This window comes from Podarcis erhardii (genome assembly GCF_964252035.2).
Source record: "Podarcis erhardii genome assembly, chromosome: 17".
NCBI lineage: Eukaryota > Metazoa > Chordata > Lepidosauria > Squamata > Lacertidae > Podarcis > Podarcis erhardii.
In genome coordinates this window covers 19,712,216-19,727,853 of record NC_138515.1, presented here as the reverse complement: position 1 = coordinate 19,727,853, position 15,638 = coordinate 19,712,216, and the positions used below count along the sequence as shown (strand labels likewise).

At 42.4% G+C, this 15,638-nt stretch overlaps 1 long non-coding RNA gene across 1 annotated transcript; it reads left to right on the top strand.

The window, feature by feature from the left end:
* Nucleotides 1-8,018: 8,018 nt before the first annotated feature.
* On the top strand, nt 8,019-14,240 carry LOC309332672. The gene is made up of 3 exons (XR_014152293.1): nt 8,019-8,122; nt 12,670-12,728; nt 13,962-14,240. It is a non-coding gene; the product is annotated as an uncharacterized lncRNA (long non-coding RNA).
* The last annotated feature ends 1,398 nt before the right edge of the window (nt 14,241-15,638 follow it).

Genomic DNA, 15,638 nt, shown 5'->3' with positions numbered 1-15,638 from the left:
ACACAATGGCCAGAAGGCAGAAAGGACTAAAGTTCTTCTGATCCATCCATCATATGAAATGCTTTCTTTCGTCATTCCTGAATCTCTTGCCAAGCATTACATGGCCTTGAGATCTCGTGTTATGATAGAGAGAGAGAAAGAACTTACTGCTTCCTAATGTTTCCAAACAAAGCATAATGTTATAAACTTTTGTTGTGTCTCCCCTTCCCACCTTACTCACATTTTCCTAAATTAAGGTAAAGGGACCCCTGACCATTAGGTCCAGTCGTGACTGACTCTGGGGTTGAAGCGCTCATCTCGCTTTATTGGCCGAGGGAGCCAGCGTACAGCTTCTGGGTCATGTGGCCAGCATGACTAAGCCGCTTCTGGCAAACCAGAGCAGCGCACGGAAACGCCGTTTACCTTCCCGCCGGAGCAGTACCTATTTATCTACTTGCACTTTGACATGCTTTCGAACTGCTAGGTTGGCAGGAGCAGAGACCAAGCAATGGGAGCTCATCCCGTCACGGGGATTCGAACCGCCGACCTTCTGATCGGCAAGCCCTAGGCTCTGTGGTTTAACCCACAGTGCCAATTAAAAAGCCCCAAATACTGTAGCCTTTTCCCCCACAGGGTAAGCACTCCAAGGCCTTGATTATCCTGGATGCCTTTTTCTTCACCTTTGTCAGCTGTACGACATCTTTTTTTAAAAGTGTGGTACCCCTGGATATCAGTTAGTTACCTTCAAAACTGACTTCTTTGATGTAATGGAAGATCTGCTTGCCTTGAAAGATGGACGGGCTTCATAGACGAGGGGGCTGCCTTTCAATTCAGTGGCTGCTTGACAAAGCCAAGCAGCTGCACCAGCATGAAAAAGAAGAGCTTCTATTGTACACTGCCCCGTTCCTATCCAAAGATCAAGGATGGAGTGCTGCCAACAAGCTGAGCTCTCTAAAACATGCACTTAGCACCCTTGAGTTTAACTACATTTGTTGCTGAATCAGAATATTCCCTCCTTTCTTTAGTCTCCCTTTTCCTGATGCTGCTGCTGCTGCTCCTCTCATGCAGACATTCCTGTCTAATGTCACAATGCAACTGCTCGACTGGGTGGGTTTTCTTGTGCCCAAAGCAGCCCTGGGCATCATGAGGGCTGATCTGCAGGTTTACTTTCTCCAGTCACATGGGCAATGACGGGATATGGAAATCTTTACGCCAAAAGCACAGGAATCTTCTTTGTCCCAGGAGTGGGGCTCACGAAATAAGGTGTTTGTTTGGTTTATTTACTATTTCTTTTGAAAAATAATAATTTTTATTGATTTTCTTTCTTGCAACAAATATCCATCATCATTACTAAACATTCATTTTCCAATTTTCCCCCTACCTGTTGACTTCCCTCAACCTTCATTACTGGTTTGTTACATCAAATGGTACAATCTGCTGTTTATATATGATACTATGTTTTCCCATTGTTATATTTCTTGTTCTCTGTACATAAAATTGTAAATGTTTATTTAAATCCTGCCAGTGAGTCCATGTTTTTTTGTTGTTTCTGCAAATATGTTGTAAAGGGTTCCCATTCTTTTTCAGTCACTGTCCTTTTCACTCAATTTGTCCGTTAATTTTGCTAACTCTACATAATTCATCAACTTTTCTTGCCATTGTTCATTGGATGGTACTTCTCCGGTCTTCCAATTTTGTGCTATTAACATTCTTGCTGCTGTTGTAGCATACATAAATAATATCCGTTTTTCTTTCGGCAAAATATCCAACGAAAAAGCTTCTGGTTTTTTAACAAATTTTATTTTTAACATTTTTTTCAATTCATTGTATATCATTTCCATTTTTTTAAAAAATAATAATCTTGCAATCCCACCACATATGGTAAAATGTACCTTCCCCTTCTTCACATCTTTTGTTCTGTTTTATACATTTTTGCCAATTTTACTGGTGTGGTATACCACCTATACATCATTTATTATTTCAGTTCGGATGGCGCTTTCCCACAGAAATGTGCTCAAAGCGGTTCACAACACGACAGCAACCGCTCAAGTGGTCTAGGGACCACCTTTGCCATGTATATGTGAGACAGTTTTCTATCTTTTCTTTGCTTGACACACTTTAGTGGGACCAATAAATGAAACCCTATATGCTGCTATATGGAAGTCAATAGAGTTTTTCTTTAGTTGTTCCTATTGAGGTGTATCAGCTAGGCTTGCCATATTTCAAAAAGTAAAATTTCTGACACTGCCAGAGTTGTTGAGTTGTTGTTTTTTAAGTGTAAAAGTTGAATGAAAGTTGAATGAAGGAGAACTGGGGACACCTTGCCCACCTGCCCTGAGGAATGGGCTAAATGTGGGGCCGAAGTCATGCCAGCATGTTCAGAATACCTGGAGAGGGGCATGTGAACTGAGAGGTGTTGGGCAGGGAGGAAGAAGAAGAAGAAGAGGAGGAGGCGGAGGCGGAGGAGGAATTTGTTAATATTTATACCCCACCCATCTGGCTGGGTTTCCCCAGCCACTCTGGGCTGCTCCCATCAGAATATTAAAAACACAATAAAACATCAAACAATAAGAAGCCGCAGGTGGAGACGGGGGCAACTCCCTCCTGCTGCTGCTATGAGGTGGCCTAGAAAGGCAGCCTCGTGCCCAGCCAAAGGCTGCAGTCCCCGACCCATGTTCAAGGGACAGAGCATGAAGGCCTCACTGGAGCAGCAACGCCAGAGATGCCTTAAGTATTCGCTGACAGAAGATTTATTTATTATTTTAGCAATATCATTCTGCATAAAATGTACCTTATCAGCACGAAGGCCTCGCCAGAGCAGCGACGCCAGAGACCAGGCGGCGTGCAAAGGTGGGGAGCAGACCCGGAGACCTCCAGCGGAGAAGGACTGAAGAGGCCCTCAAGGAGTGGAGACGAACCCCTTGCTGCCCACCCCGGGAGCCGAGAGAGAGAGAGAGATGCTCAAGGAAGGAAGGCACTCCATGCCTGGCGCAGGCTCTCCCTGCTGAGCGCTTCGCCTCACCCATGCCTGCATGTGTCTACCACTCTCTTGCCTCCAAAGGTGGCAGTGGCAAGATGGCGGGCAGGGCCAGAGTGTGTTAGGATATAGTTCCACTCCACCTTTGGAACAGGCATGTGGAGTTGTTGTATGTCACATGTCTGTTTACTTCCAGCACAGTCTGCTGAGAACTTCCATTGTATATAGCTTTTGCCTATGCTGTTTGCTTGGACACGAAGGGAAGCAGACATGTTTTCCCTTTGTCCTGATGCTGAATAAATGCTTTTAAATATGCTTACATATGCCTCTGTCCGCTACTTCTGTTGCAAAGAGTTCTTATCTCTGCTGGCTTGCGTGCTCAGTTTCTAAAGGTCTCTGAGGCTTGAGTCACAGTTTTGATGCTGTTCTGAGAACCAGAGTTCGCCCAGCTGCCGGCCAGTGGGCTGGAGCCAGCTGGGGGCCTGCCAATTGCTCCCATCTCCCCAGACACATCCCAGCAGAGTGATGGGCCAAGTGGATGCGCTGGGAGGTGAAGGACAGGGCCAAAAGGGAAGCCAACGGCAGCTGAAGTGGGACACACACACACACACACACACACACACAGAGAGAGAGAGAGAGAGAGAGAGAGAGAGAGAGAAAGCTGGAAAATAATCATCTGGTTGCCATACATGTGGGAAATTCCGGACATCACTTAAAATTCAAAAAATTCTCCCCAATCACCATTTTAGGCATACAATTTCTGTACACATCTGGAATTTTTCGGACGTATGGCAAGCCTATGTATCATCACCATCAAAAAAAGAACCAGCGAGAGAGGCAAAATGTGCCCTCCCAAGTGGGTTCACCAGTTTACTGGTGTTCATAGTATCATAGGATCTTAGCATTGGAAGGGACTCCAAAGGTCATTAAGTCCAACCCCCTGCAATGCAGGAATCTCAGCTAAAGCATCCATGGCAGATGGCCATCCAACCAATATGAGTTACTGTCTGAAAGTGCAATGTGTAGAGTACACAGAGATACATTATGTCACATCCCCCCCAAAAAAAAACCTGTAATCCTTATAATATATAGACACACCTTAAAATGCTTTGCCCTACGCATATATTTTTAGTACATAAATGAAAATTAGTGTCTTGAACAAAGATACGCTAGTGGAAATTCATCATTAGAAGTGCAGTACAATTTGTAATACATAACACACTGACTTTATGCTTAGCAATGCCTTAAGTATTCACTGATGGAAGATTTATTTATTATTTTAGCAATACCGTTCTGCATAAAATGTACCTTACCATTTTGTGACCTGTCATATACTTGGCTTTCACAGGCAATTCTATAAATTGCTGTTCCTCTGTAAATGGCTACATTTTTTTAAAGGGACATTTGTCTCGCTGCGGTAAGTTTTTGGATTTAGAAATACAAAAGTTTGACTCAAAGTTTTATCCATTCTAGCACAATGGTGAAATGTGCCATGCTTACTATTGAGCTTTTTTTAGACCAGGCATAGGCAAACTCAGCCCTCCAGTGGTTTGGGGGAGTACAATTCCCATCATCCCTGACCACTGGTCCTGTTAGCTAGGGATGATGGGAGTTGTAGTCCCAAAACATCTGGAGGGCCGAGTTTGCCTATGCCTGTTTTAGACAAACCCCAAAGCTGTTGGCAAAAAAACACAATTTTTCAATTGACTTGCCTAGGATCCGGGATAAACCACTGTCTTTCATAATGTTCTCCCTGTTTTCTGCAAAGAAACAGAAGTGAAAATTAAGTACTTAAGTTTTGAAATACCTCATTATCCATAAATATATCATGTGGAACAACATGCATATACCACTTTGGGTTCCATGACAAAATAAAAGTGGGGTAGAAATGTAAGAAAACAACTAGCTAGCTGTAATTAACAGCTCTGAACATTAACCTGTATGCAAAGTGACCTTTGGTGCATATTGTGAACATGCAAGTCCATCCTTATAAATTTTTTTCATGGCTTATATTGTGTGATGTTGATAATTCTGATCTACTGCTGTCTCATGCTTGACAAGCCTGGATGGGTGTGATTTACAAAACTTGGACTGAACCCTTAAAAAAAACTTGGGTTATGCGGTTCTAGTAATTTCACCTGGGACAATGCCAAAAAGTTACAGACTCTGAGAAAGGTGAAAATCTCCCTACAAAAAAAAAAAAAAAGAAAAAGAAAAAGAAAAAGAAACACAATTAATGCTGTCTCAACATTGTTAAGCTGCTCCAAAAGCGTTTGCAAACAATATCCCTCCATTTCTCTGCTGGATGCCAATAAATGGGGTCAACATTAATCCAAGGAATTTGAAATATAGCAAAAGTAGAGGCTCATTTACTACATTTTATGGGGTTTCTTGAGTCTCCAGGGGGCACTTTCCTCTTTTATAATGTGGAACTGTTTCGTTTTGGCTTGTCGATTTACTGCTGTTGACTCAAGAGAAGAAATGGGAGAAATTGAGCGCCAATTTCTGTTTGCTAATTCTGTGAAAATATGCTTAAACTACCAAGGATTTGTAGTAGAATTCAACAGATTAGTATCTGGGTCAGTGTTTTGAAACCTACAGTGAATGCTCAGTGACCTAGTTCTGCATCTCATCTCTGTTCCTAATTCCCTCTGTGTACACTATGAGGGGGTGTATATGATGGTAAACGTATGGTAGTAAAATAATACATTGATGCCTTTCTATTACAGACTATGGATTGGATCCACTGCATGACTTCATGAAACTTTTCCATAAGTTATGGTGCATTTCATTTCATTTTCACGTCCTTTTAAATTTACATACCGCAAATTAATTTGTGTATACACAAAATATACAGAAAAGGACACACACCTTAAAATAATCTGATCCAACACAAAAAGCCAGAATACAATGGAACAACATATCAAATAAAGTGATATTCAATAATATATTAGAATATAATAGTACACAATAGAATGAACTCTCAAAATATCAGCAAATAATAATTAAACAGAAATTCATTCTTAACAATTACAATAAATAATTACTAAACTATGAACTTTGGCTCCAAGCGAGGGATGGATGAATCCGTCAATTCCAATTTCTCTCAGTTTCCCAGTCTGAACTTCGGCTCCTGAAATTTCAGCATAGGTTTGTATTTTTTTAAAAAAGAGAAGCCCTCAAAATATTTTTTTGGCATTTTAGTGCACATTGCTCATAATATACACATTTTGGCAAGCAATTTTGGCCTCTAGAATGCATTTTTGCATGTTGTTTTCACCAACATATGCATATTTAGTCATACATTCACCATAATGTATGCATTTTTGGACACATTTTTGATCGGAGTATTTTGCATTGCAAAATTCAGATAACTGTTAATTTTGAAGGATACCCATGTTGTTTCAGGGAGCACAAATTAGTCAGATTTGCATTAAAATGCAAAGTGAACTGAAGTTTTCCTCCATCCTTAGTACAAGGTTACGTGTACACATATGTATGAAGAAAATAATACATGAGGAGTTATGTTGCAAGGTCCTTTGAGGAATGGACTATATCTCTGTACAGTCTGCACACAGGGACCTAATGCAGCCTTGTGGGGGAATCCTGTCAGCAGTTGCGGACTTACACTTTGGGGGCCTTCAATCTTGAGCTGGTATGGGGGCCCCTTTGCAACAGCTTTTACAACATCTATGCTACTGACTCTCAAACTTTGGGATTGTGGACCCAATTTTTAAAAAGCAATGTGGATGAAAATCACTTCTGAGTCACCTCCACAATTAGGGTCTCTGAAGCTTAATCTTCCTTAGTTTTATAGTATATCGGCCCCTGCCTGTATTGGAGGATGAGAAAGAATGTTTTACCCTCACAATAACCATGTTCCCAAACATTTTACTTTTCACCACAGAAGTGGATGGCAATGATTCTGGTACAGGGAAGAAAAAGATATGCTTGGAGACTCTATTGGAGTGGAAGTGAAACCTTCTCCTTCACCCTAGTGACCCCACCTATGTAGAATCATAATTGCATAATTTCATCTGACCGGTGACTGGGAGCAGCCGCCAGGACCATATAACACCGGTTCTGAAAGACCTACACTTGCTCCTAGTACGTTTCTGAGTACAATTCAAAGTGCTGGTGCTGACTTTTAAAGCCCTAAACAGCCTCCGCCCTGTATAGATGAAGGAGCATCTCCACCCCCATCATTCAGCCCGGACACTGAGGTCCACCTCCAAGGTTCTTCTACTGGTTCCCTCACTGCAAGAAGTGAAGTTGCAGGGAACCAGGCAGAGGGCCTTCTTGGTAGTGGTGCCCTCCCAGTGAGATGCCCTCCCATGAGATGTCAAGGAGATAAGTAACTATACAACCTTTAGTAGACATCTGAAGGCAGCCCTGTATTGGGAAGTTTTTATTGTTTTATAATGTTTTTGTATATGCTGGAAGCTGCCCAGAGTGGCTGGGGCAACCCAGTCAGATGGGTGGGGTACAAATATCATCATCCCAAGGCCACTTTCTTTGTGATCTAGCATGTGATGATGTGATGGAACACTGAGAGTGACAAAATGCTGAGAACTGGCTTTGACTAATTGATTTAATTCTGTGGTGTTGTGAAACCAGCACCTATGCCATTTTTACTTTTGCGGGCTGAACTTTTAAGCCAAATATTGGCTGGTGATGAGCCTAGAACAGGGGGAAGTTAGGGGAACATTCTTCCCTGTGTCCAAGACACCCCTTTCAGTAATGTTTGCAGCTTCTCCACAAAAAAGGTACAAATCTATATGCAAGAATATAGCTGATGCAAGGGAAGGCAGGACATAAGCTGATGCACAACCCCATCTTGTCGTAAGTAACTCTAAAGAAGTAAAAGTGAATCAGGGTGAAAAGTGCTACTAGATGACACTGGTGGGCCATGAAGCTACCAGAAGAGCAGGGAAAGACAGGGAAAAACAGGGGGGCTGGCCTGGTTGCCTGGGCAATGGGGATGTGTCTCCCCCTTTCTATTGTGAAGACAATAGGATGGCTTTGTATGTCTTCAATGACTTCATCCTATGTGGCGCTGTGACATCAGCCAACCAGGGACCATGTAATGAACAAGATGAAGGAGCCCTTTAGTTAAAATAGGAAGAGTCCAAGGAGCAGCAGATGGAGAACGATGGCTGCAAAAAGGTGATTTTTTTTTAATAAAATAAACATGTGTGTTCTGAAATGGCAGCCAATGCAACTTGAAGCCATGCAAAAAAGCACTAGTAGTGTAGAATTCCTAGATCTCCTGAGATCTGCGTTTCAATATCATTCTGTGGCTTGCAGATGTCTGTGGTGGAAAGATCTGGTAAAAGATGAACTCTCCCTTATTCCCACTTACCAGTGGCTTTTCCAGATAAGGTATCTTTTTTTAAAAAAAATTGATAACAGCACTGTAATGATAATCCCATCCCCATGTTTTATGCTCACTTCTGAGCACAATTTAAAGTCCTGGTGCCTAAAGTGCTGGTGCCCTGTATACCTGAAGGAGCATCTCCACCCCCATCGTTCAGCCCAGACACTGAGGTCCAGCTCTGAGGGCCTTCTGGCTGTTCCCTCACTACAAGAAGTGAGATTACAGGGAACCAGGCAGAGGGCCTTCTCAGTAGTGGCACCCACTCTACAGAATGCCCTCCCATCAGACGTCAAACAGATAAACAGCTATGTGACTATTAGAAGACATCAAAGAGATGAGTAACTATATAACCTTTAGAAAACCTCCAAAGGCAGCCCTGTATAGTTTGATATTTTACTGTGTTTGATGTTTTAATCTGTTGGAAACCACTCAGAGTGACTGGGGCAACCCCATCAGAAGGGTGGCATATAAATAAAAAGGTATTGTAATATTATTATTATATAAGGAGATGAGGCTAGCTTTACAGTCTGAATGTGACATCATGGTTGAGACAGACTTAAACATACATACATACATACATACATACATACATAGGAGGTGCGTACTGCATTGCTGTGGAAGGTGAATGGATAGCCTTAAAACAAGCAAGCAAAGCAGCAAGGGTATATAGCCAGACCAGCTTGTGAAGCTCCAGATCACAGGAGTGCCCCCTTGGTCCTGCAACTGTGGGGGCCCAAGGCTGTGGGTGCCATGCAGCATGCATGGCCCTGGTGCTGAAAGTTGTGGGTGCCTGGCCCCTTCATGGGGAATTTTGTGGGTGCTGGGGCCCCCAGGGAGTCGGCACCTGTGCCAGATCACATGCTAGCACCTCAATTAGTGCCAATAGTACTAAGAGAGCTGAAGTGTATGTTGCTGTTGTTAATTTTGCTGTCTGGTCTTTGACCGCAATAAAGATGGATGGATGGATGGATGGATGGATGGATGGATGGATGGATGGATAGATATGAAGAGAGCCGTCTCCTGCAATAGAAATGAAAGGTGCTTCCTGTTTGGTCTGGGAACTGCTGCTTTCTTCAAACTTCTGTTGGAGTTTTTATTACAGTATAAGCGTAATCACCCTGTAAGGGAAGGTGATATTGTTAGCCTGATTTAATTGCAAACCTGAGGTTTCCTAGTGCAACTACAGAATGTGCAAGAGTTCCTAGGACATGTAACAGAAATTCAAATTCTTTATTATTATCCTGAATACACACATTAGGAAGTGAAATCTCTCCACCAAATACACTAGTCATCTGTGATGTCATGCATTAAGAGACCCCTTTTTGGATTAAAAAAAACCTCTGCTCAGTCATAAAGTTCACTGGATAACCTTTGACAAATTTCTTTCCATATCATGGAGCTGTAAAGAAGTACATTGATGCAACAGACATTATAATAATAATAATAATAATAATAATAATTTATTATTTGTACCCCGCCCATCTGGCTGGGTTTCCCCAGCCACTCTGGGCGGCTTCCATAAAAACCAGAGATACACTAAAATATCACAGATTAAAAACTTCCCTGAACATTACTGATAATAACCCAAAGAGGAGTTTGGGAACATCAAGTATACACTCATATAGTACTGGAGATTGTAAGATTCAGTGAAATAGACATAACCAAGATTTTAAGATATTTATGTATTGGAGCGTAATATAGAATGATGACTAGTTTTTGCCATAAATCCTCTCTTTACTTACTGTGAGGCAATTCCACCCTAAATGTTGCACAGATTGTCTGCAATTAAGTCCTGAGATTTCAGGAGGATATACGTCTGAGCAATGAGTTTCATATCAGAGTGTCTGTCCGAGTCTGTAACTGAAAAGTTGCGTGAAGAATAGATTAGGTTAATTTCACTGCATCCAAGGTTCCTTTCTGAAGGCGTTTGAGACGTGTCACTTGTGAGTCACACTCAGAGCTGGATGTTGGCCCATTATCACAGAGACTCGGCTGAGCAGTTGTTGGAGTCAGCAGAAATGAGAGGGTGCTCTGGGGCTGATTGATGGGAGCTCTCCTGTATGTGAGAGAAACAAGCTGCCTGCGGAGAGTCTCTCAGGCAACCTCAGGTTTTTTTGTGTTTTAATTGGAAGAGGCCTAGTTGACAAAAGTCAAAACCGGAGGAGGATTATTTGGCTAACCTTAGAGCCCAGCACGAAGCAGAACGAGGATAAATTGTCTTTCTTTTCCTAGCTTTACCACTTCATCTGGGTGCTTCTGGTTTTAGCCATGGCTCAGTTCAAACACTTTGCTTTTCAATTCTAGGAACAGCAATTGGGCTTTCTTGCTTGCTTTGCAGGATACTTCTGATATGCTTTTATTGTCTCCCCAAAGAGAATGCTGTGCTTGGGGTTCATCTGCAGTGGCTGTTTCACCCAAGGTGCATCTAAGGGGCAACTTATGCAGTCTCCCCCCCACACACCCAGATTGTCCCCCATTAGTCCTCCATTTCCAGGACTTGTTTACACCCAAATAAATGAGTAGTTAATTAAAATTTCCTTCACAATATTCCTTGAGCTGTCATTTCCAATATCTCAGGATGTATTGCCACTGAAGCAGTGAGATGAAGTTGTCTCCCAGCTTTGATGAATGGAGTTTAATTCTGAGTAAACAGTAGAGAAGGATCTTGGCCATGAGAACAAGCATTGATGGTCAGGCTCAGGACTGGAAATGGAGCTTAGTATTGGTCACCTGAAAGCAGGGGTAGGGAACCTAAGGCTCATGGGCCAGATGCGGCCCAATCGCCTTCTTAATCCAGCCCATGGACAGGCCGGGAATCAGCATGTTTTTACATAAGTAGAATGTGTCCTTTTATTTAAAATGCATCTCTGGGTTATTTGTGGGGCCTGCCTGGAGATTTAACATGAGTAGAATGCATCTCTGGGTTATTTGTGGGGCATAGGAATTTGTTCATTTTTTTTCTTCCAAAATATAGCCCAGCCCACCACATGGTCTGAGGGACGGTGGACCGGCCCATGGCTGAAAAAGGTTGCCAACTCCTGCCCTAAAGCAGTGTTTCCCAAACTTGGGTCTCCAGCAGTTTTGGACTACAACTCCCATCATCCCTTGCTAGCAAGTCCAGTGGTCAGGGATGATGGGAATTGTAGTCCAAAAGCAGCTAGAGACCCATGTTGGAGGAGCCCTTTGGATCTGAGCTGGAGAAGACTTCCCAGCTAAAGAGCTGCTCTCAGGAAAATTGGAACTTGAGGCAAAATCCCACCTACCACAGGGGATGCTCTTCACTCCATATATCCCCCAGTGTATGTTGCTGACCCTTCCTTGCTGGCTGCTCCTGGAGAAATGTCTGTTGCTTTGCTAGGTGGCTGTATGAAGCAAAGGTGCTAGGTGAAGCGTGGAATGAAAGAACTGATTCCAGGAAATCTGAGTAAGGGGCCAAAGACCTCCTCTGCAGGGAACCCTCATAGTCCAAGGTCTTCGTACTCCATTTTCTCCAGGGTCAACTCTCCAGTTCAGCTCCCTATGAAAGCAATGTAGATATTATCTATTGCTTTGCAAAGCCAGACCTTTTGGCCAAGAGGATCCCCCACAAGAGGTGGGCTGATGGCTCTGACTCCAAATTTTCTTGGGCCTACTCTTCAAAGCTGAATCCTTTCCTTGCTGAGGTCTGCCTTGAACAGCTGCCCAGACTGGTTCAGCAATGAACTGAGCTATGTAACCATTTGGAAATAAATAGCTCAATTGCTTTCTTTGCCAATCTGATGTGAGCCGAGGGGAGCTTGTCCATCACTAATTGCTGGGTAAGATTGCCAGGGCTTTTTTTCTAGCCGGAACTCACTGGAACTCAGTTCTGGCACCTCTCAGGTGGACACTGCTGCCATTATAAGAGAACAATGGAGGCGTTTCACAGAGAGTTCCAGAACTTCTTTTTCTAAAAAAATAGCACTGAACATTGCACTATATTAAGTCCCAGTTCTGCTTCCAGACAACTGCAGAAAAGCAATGCCTCAGTAGCGCCAAAAAGACCAAACAAACCAAATATGCACTTTACATTTATTAAAGTACTTTTAATTGTACATTCAGTTGCTGTTTAGTTTAGTTTGTTTTATGACAGAGCTGTTTGTTTGCTATTTATTGGATTTGTTGGTATGCATTCTGTAGTTTTTGCATTTATTTTTTAAGTATCCCCCCCCCGTATATATTTTTTAATTGTTTCCCCACTATGGGATTGAACTATTTAATGACAAGCAGGTTATAAATACTCATTAAAAAATAAATACATGTCCAGTACACAGAAGCAAATGAGTGAAATTACCTTCGCATATTCTGAACTCTCTAGGCTGTGCATGCTCATGGCAAGAAACAGGAAATGACAAAACGAAGATCACCGGAGGGAAGGTGAGGGAACTTTTAGTCACTCCTAATGCATGCCAAGGGACGTGGGTGGCGCTGTGGTCTAAACCACTGAGCCTGTTGGGCTTGCCAATCAGAAGGTCAGTGGCTCAAATCCCCATGACGGAGTGAGCTCCCATTGCTTGGTGCCAGCTCCTACCAACCTAGCAGTTTGAATGTACGTTGAAAATGCAAGTAGATAAATAGATACCACTCCTGCGGGAAGGTAAACAACGTTTCCGTGCACTGCTCTGGTTTCACCTGAAGCGGCTTAGTCATGCTGGCCACATGACCCAGAAAAACTGTCTGTGGAAGCGGACAAACGTCGGCTCCCTTGGCCTGTAAAGCGAGATGAGCACCGCAATCCCAGAGTCGTCTGTGACTGAACTTAACTGTCAGGGGTCCTTTACCTTTTTCTTAATGCATGCCAAGCATGCAGCATGGGATGGAGAATTAACTTCCGGAGAAAATGACAGAGGAAGTCCTTTGCATACAGAAACTCTCAGTTTCAACTCTCAGCATTTTCAGGTAAAGCTTGGAAATACTCCAATCTGACATCCTGGAAAGGCCTTGTCCAGTCCATGTAAGCAATTCTGAACTAGAAGGGTCAACAATACAAGGCAATTTTGTATGTTTCTGTAGCTGTCATTCTGCTTAAGTAAGTTATCAGCATGGCACAAATCTCTTATTAAAAATATGAGGGGAAACTCAGAAGCAGGAATGTCCCAGCTTTCAAAGCCCACTTATTACCCTCACGAGTCACAACCACCTGCTGGTAGTGCAATATTCCTCCCTCCCCACATATGATTAGGAAGAAATAAGTCTTCCCAGGCAGGAGCAAATACTCAGCAACCAGTGGGGACGATGAACTTAGTTTACTCCCCAGCCTCCCTCTCCATTGCTGGACCACACCTGAAGGAAAGGTACTTTCATCATGTAACCCCACCTTGAAGAAAGCTGTCTGGATTTCATTTAAAAAAAGGGAATAACAAATGTTTATTTATGCCAAATAAAGGCCCTCAGCCAATGGGCTGCTTTGGAAGGAAGGGAAGGTATAATAATAATAATAATAATAATAATAATAATAATAATAATAGATTTTAGATGAAATCATAGACTGGAAATGTAAATAAGGCTGTAAGAAATATACCTATGTTAAAATAAATAGGGACTTACTTCAGAGAAAATATGTTTCAGATGGGAGCATTGATTTGACTGATAACTGATGTTTTCTTTCAGAAACCTGACATATTGGACAAAGCAGGCCGCTCCAGAAATTCCTTTTGCTCTTTCTGTGTCACATGCCGATATTTTATTCTGGAGCCGCCACTGCAACAACTACACTACAAATGGATAGAAGCTGTAGAATGAACAGCAACACAAGATTGCAATCCAAAGACTAAGGGAGAGTAGCATGCTAACTACACAAAGCACTGCTTTGAAGAATGGTGTATGGACTTCATGAAACAAATGAAGAACAAATGTATATTTATTGCCTAAATAAAGGCCCTCAACCTGGTGGTCTTCTTAAATCAACTCAGGCCATAGAGAATATAAAAGGTACTATGTACTTTATGAAGAAACTTACTTTCAGTTTAATGATTACAGTGACACCTACTGTTCCCAAATAATCAAAATTATGTACATTTCATTCCGCAATATGTTAGGAAATTATTGTTCTGTAATTCCCATCTACAAATTTATTGCATGGATTTCAAATGGATTTCCATCCCCTCTCAAACGGATTGCATTTTATTACTTCAGAAAAGCTTTACAGCACCGTGAAAAAGCACAACTTTTTATGAGTCAGTGTATTTATATTCGTGGTCCCACTCAAAGAAGGAAGGATTTTATGTAGCTCAAGACATCTATAAATAGTAAAATAATATCTCATTATTTGCAGTTTATGGCTGCAGCACACGTCTGAATATTTTTAGTATTAACTGCCACCAGGCACAATCTGGCCAACCTTACGCACATCCGTCACATTTATCTCAATGGGAGAAAATTAAACACTTGAATATTTGGGGATATTTGCAACATTCACTAACCAGACCTTTTTGAGGAGGCACTTAGAAGGCTGCAATGTTTTGTTTTTCCAGTGGTTATTTTAACTCATTTTGCCCCTTGAAGGAGAGATTATGTTCAGAACTTGGGAATGTATTTTGTTAAATAAAACTTAGCACACACTCTGTGCACATCTTGTTGGCTTTGGTGCATTGTCTTCATGCTGCAGACATAGAGGAGGGGTGGACCAATAAGCAGGGGATCTTCAAAGGTTTGCTAACTTGTTGAACATCTGCATTCAGTGTTATTAACAAATCTTGTTCTAAGTTCAGAAAGAACAAGTTTGGTGATAGCAATCGGAGGAGCTCAGTAACCTATTTTTATTTTGTTGTGAATCTCTAGTGACAACTGTGTAGTAAAAGATTGCTTTGGTTAAAGGTGTATTTGAAAATAATAAGGGATTGTTATGTGTAAGGTTGGGCAATGTTTTATTAATTTCGGCTATGCTGTGTATCACATTTGTGGGAAGAAACCCAGTGGGTGAGCTCACCTTTTCTGCTTTTATTGGTCTACAGGGCGGACGCGGCAACTGGACTTGCTTGTGGTCAAGGGCCCCTACATTAGCTTACTGGGATTGGCATGGTTTGGACCACTGGGGCTAGCCGTCACCGGGGTGAACCACACTAGCTTACAAGTGGACGTGGATGCCATATGCAAGGAATTTCCAGGGGTTTTCAATGGGAAATTGGGACAGTATATGGGCCCCCCCATTGCGCTACAGCTTGACCCCGCAGTACGACCCGTCAGGCTCAAGGCCCGCCGGGTCCCGTTCGCCTTGAAACCCCGTATAGATGAGGAATTGGACCGGCTCGTGGAGCAAGGAGTGCTGGAGCCGGTGCCTAATGCCCC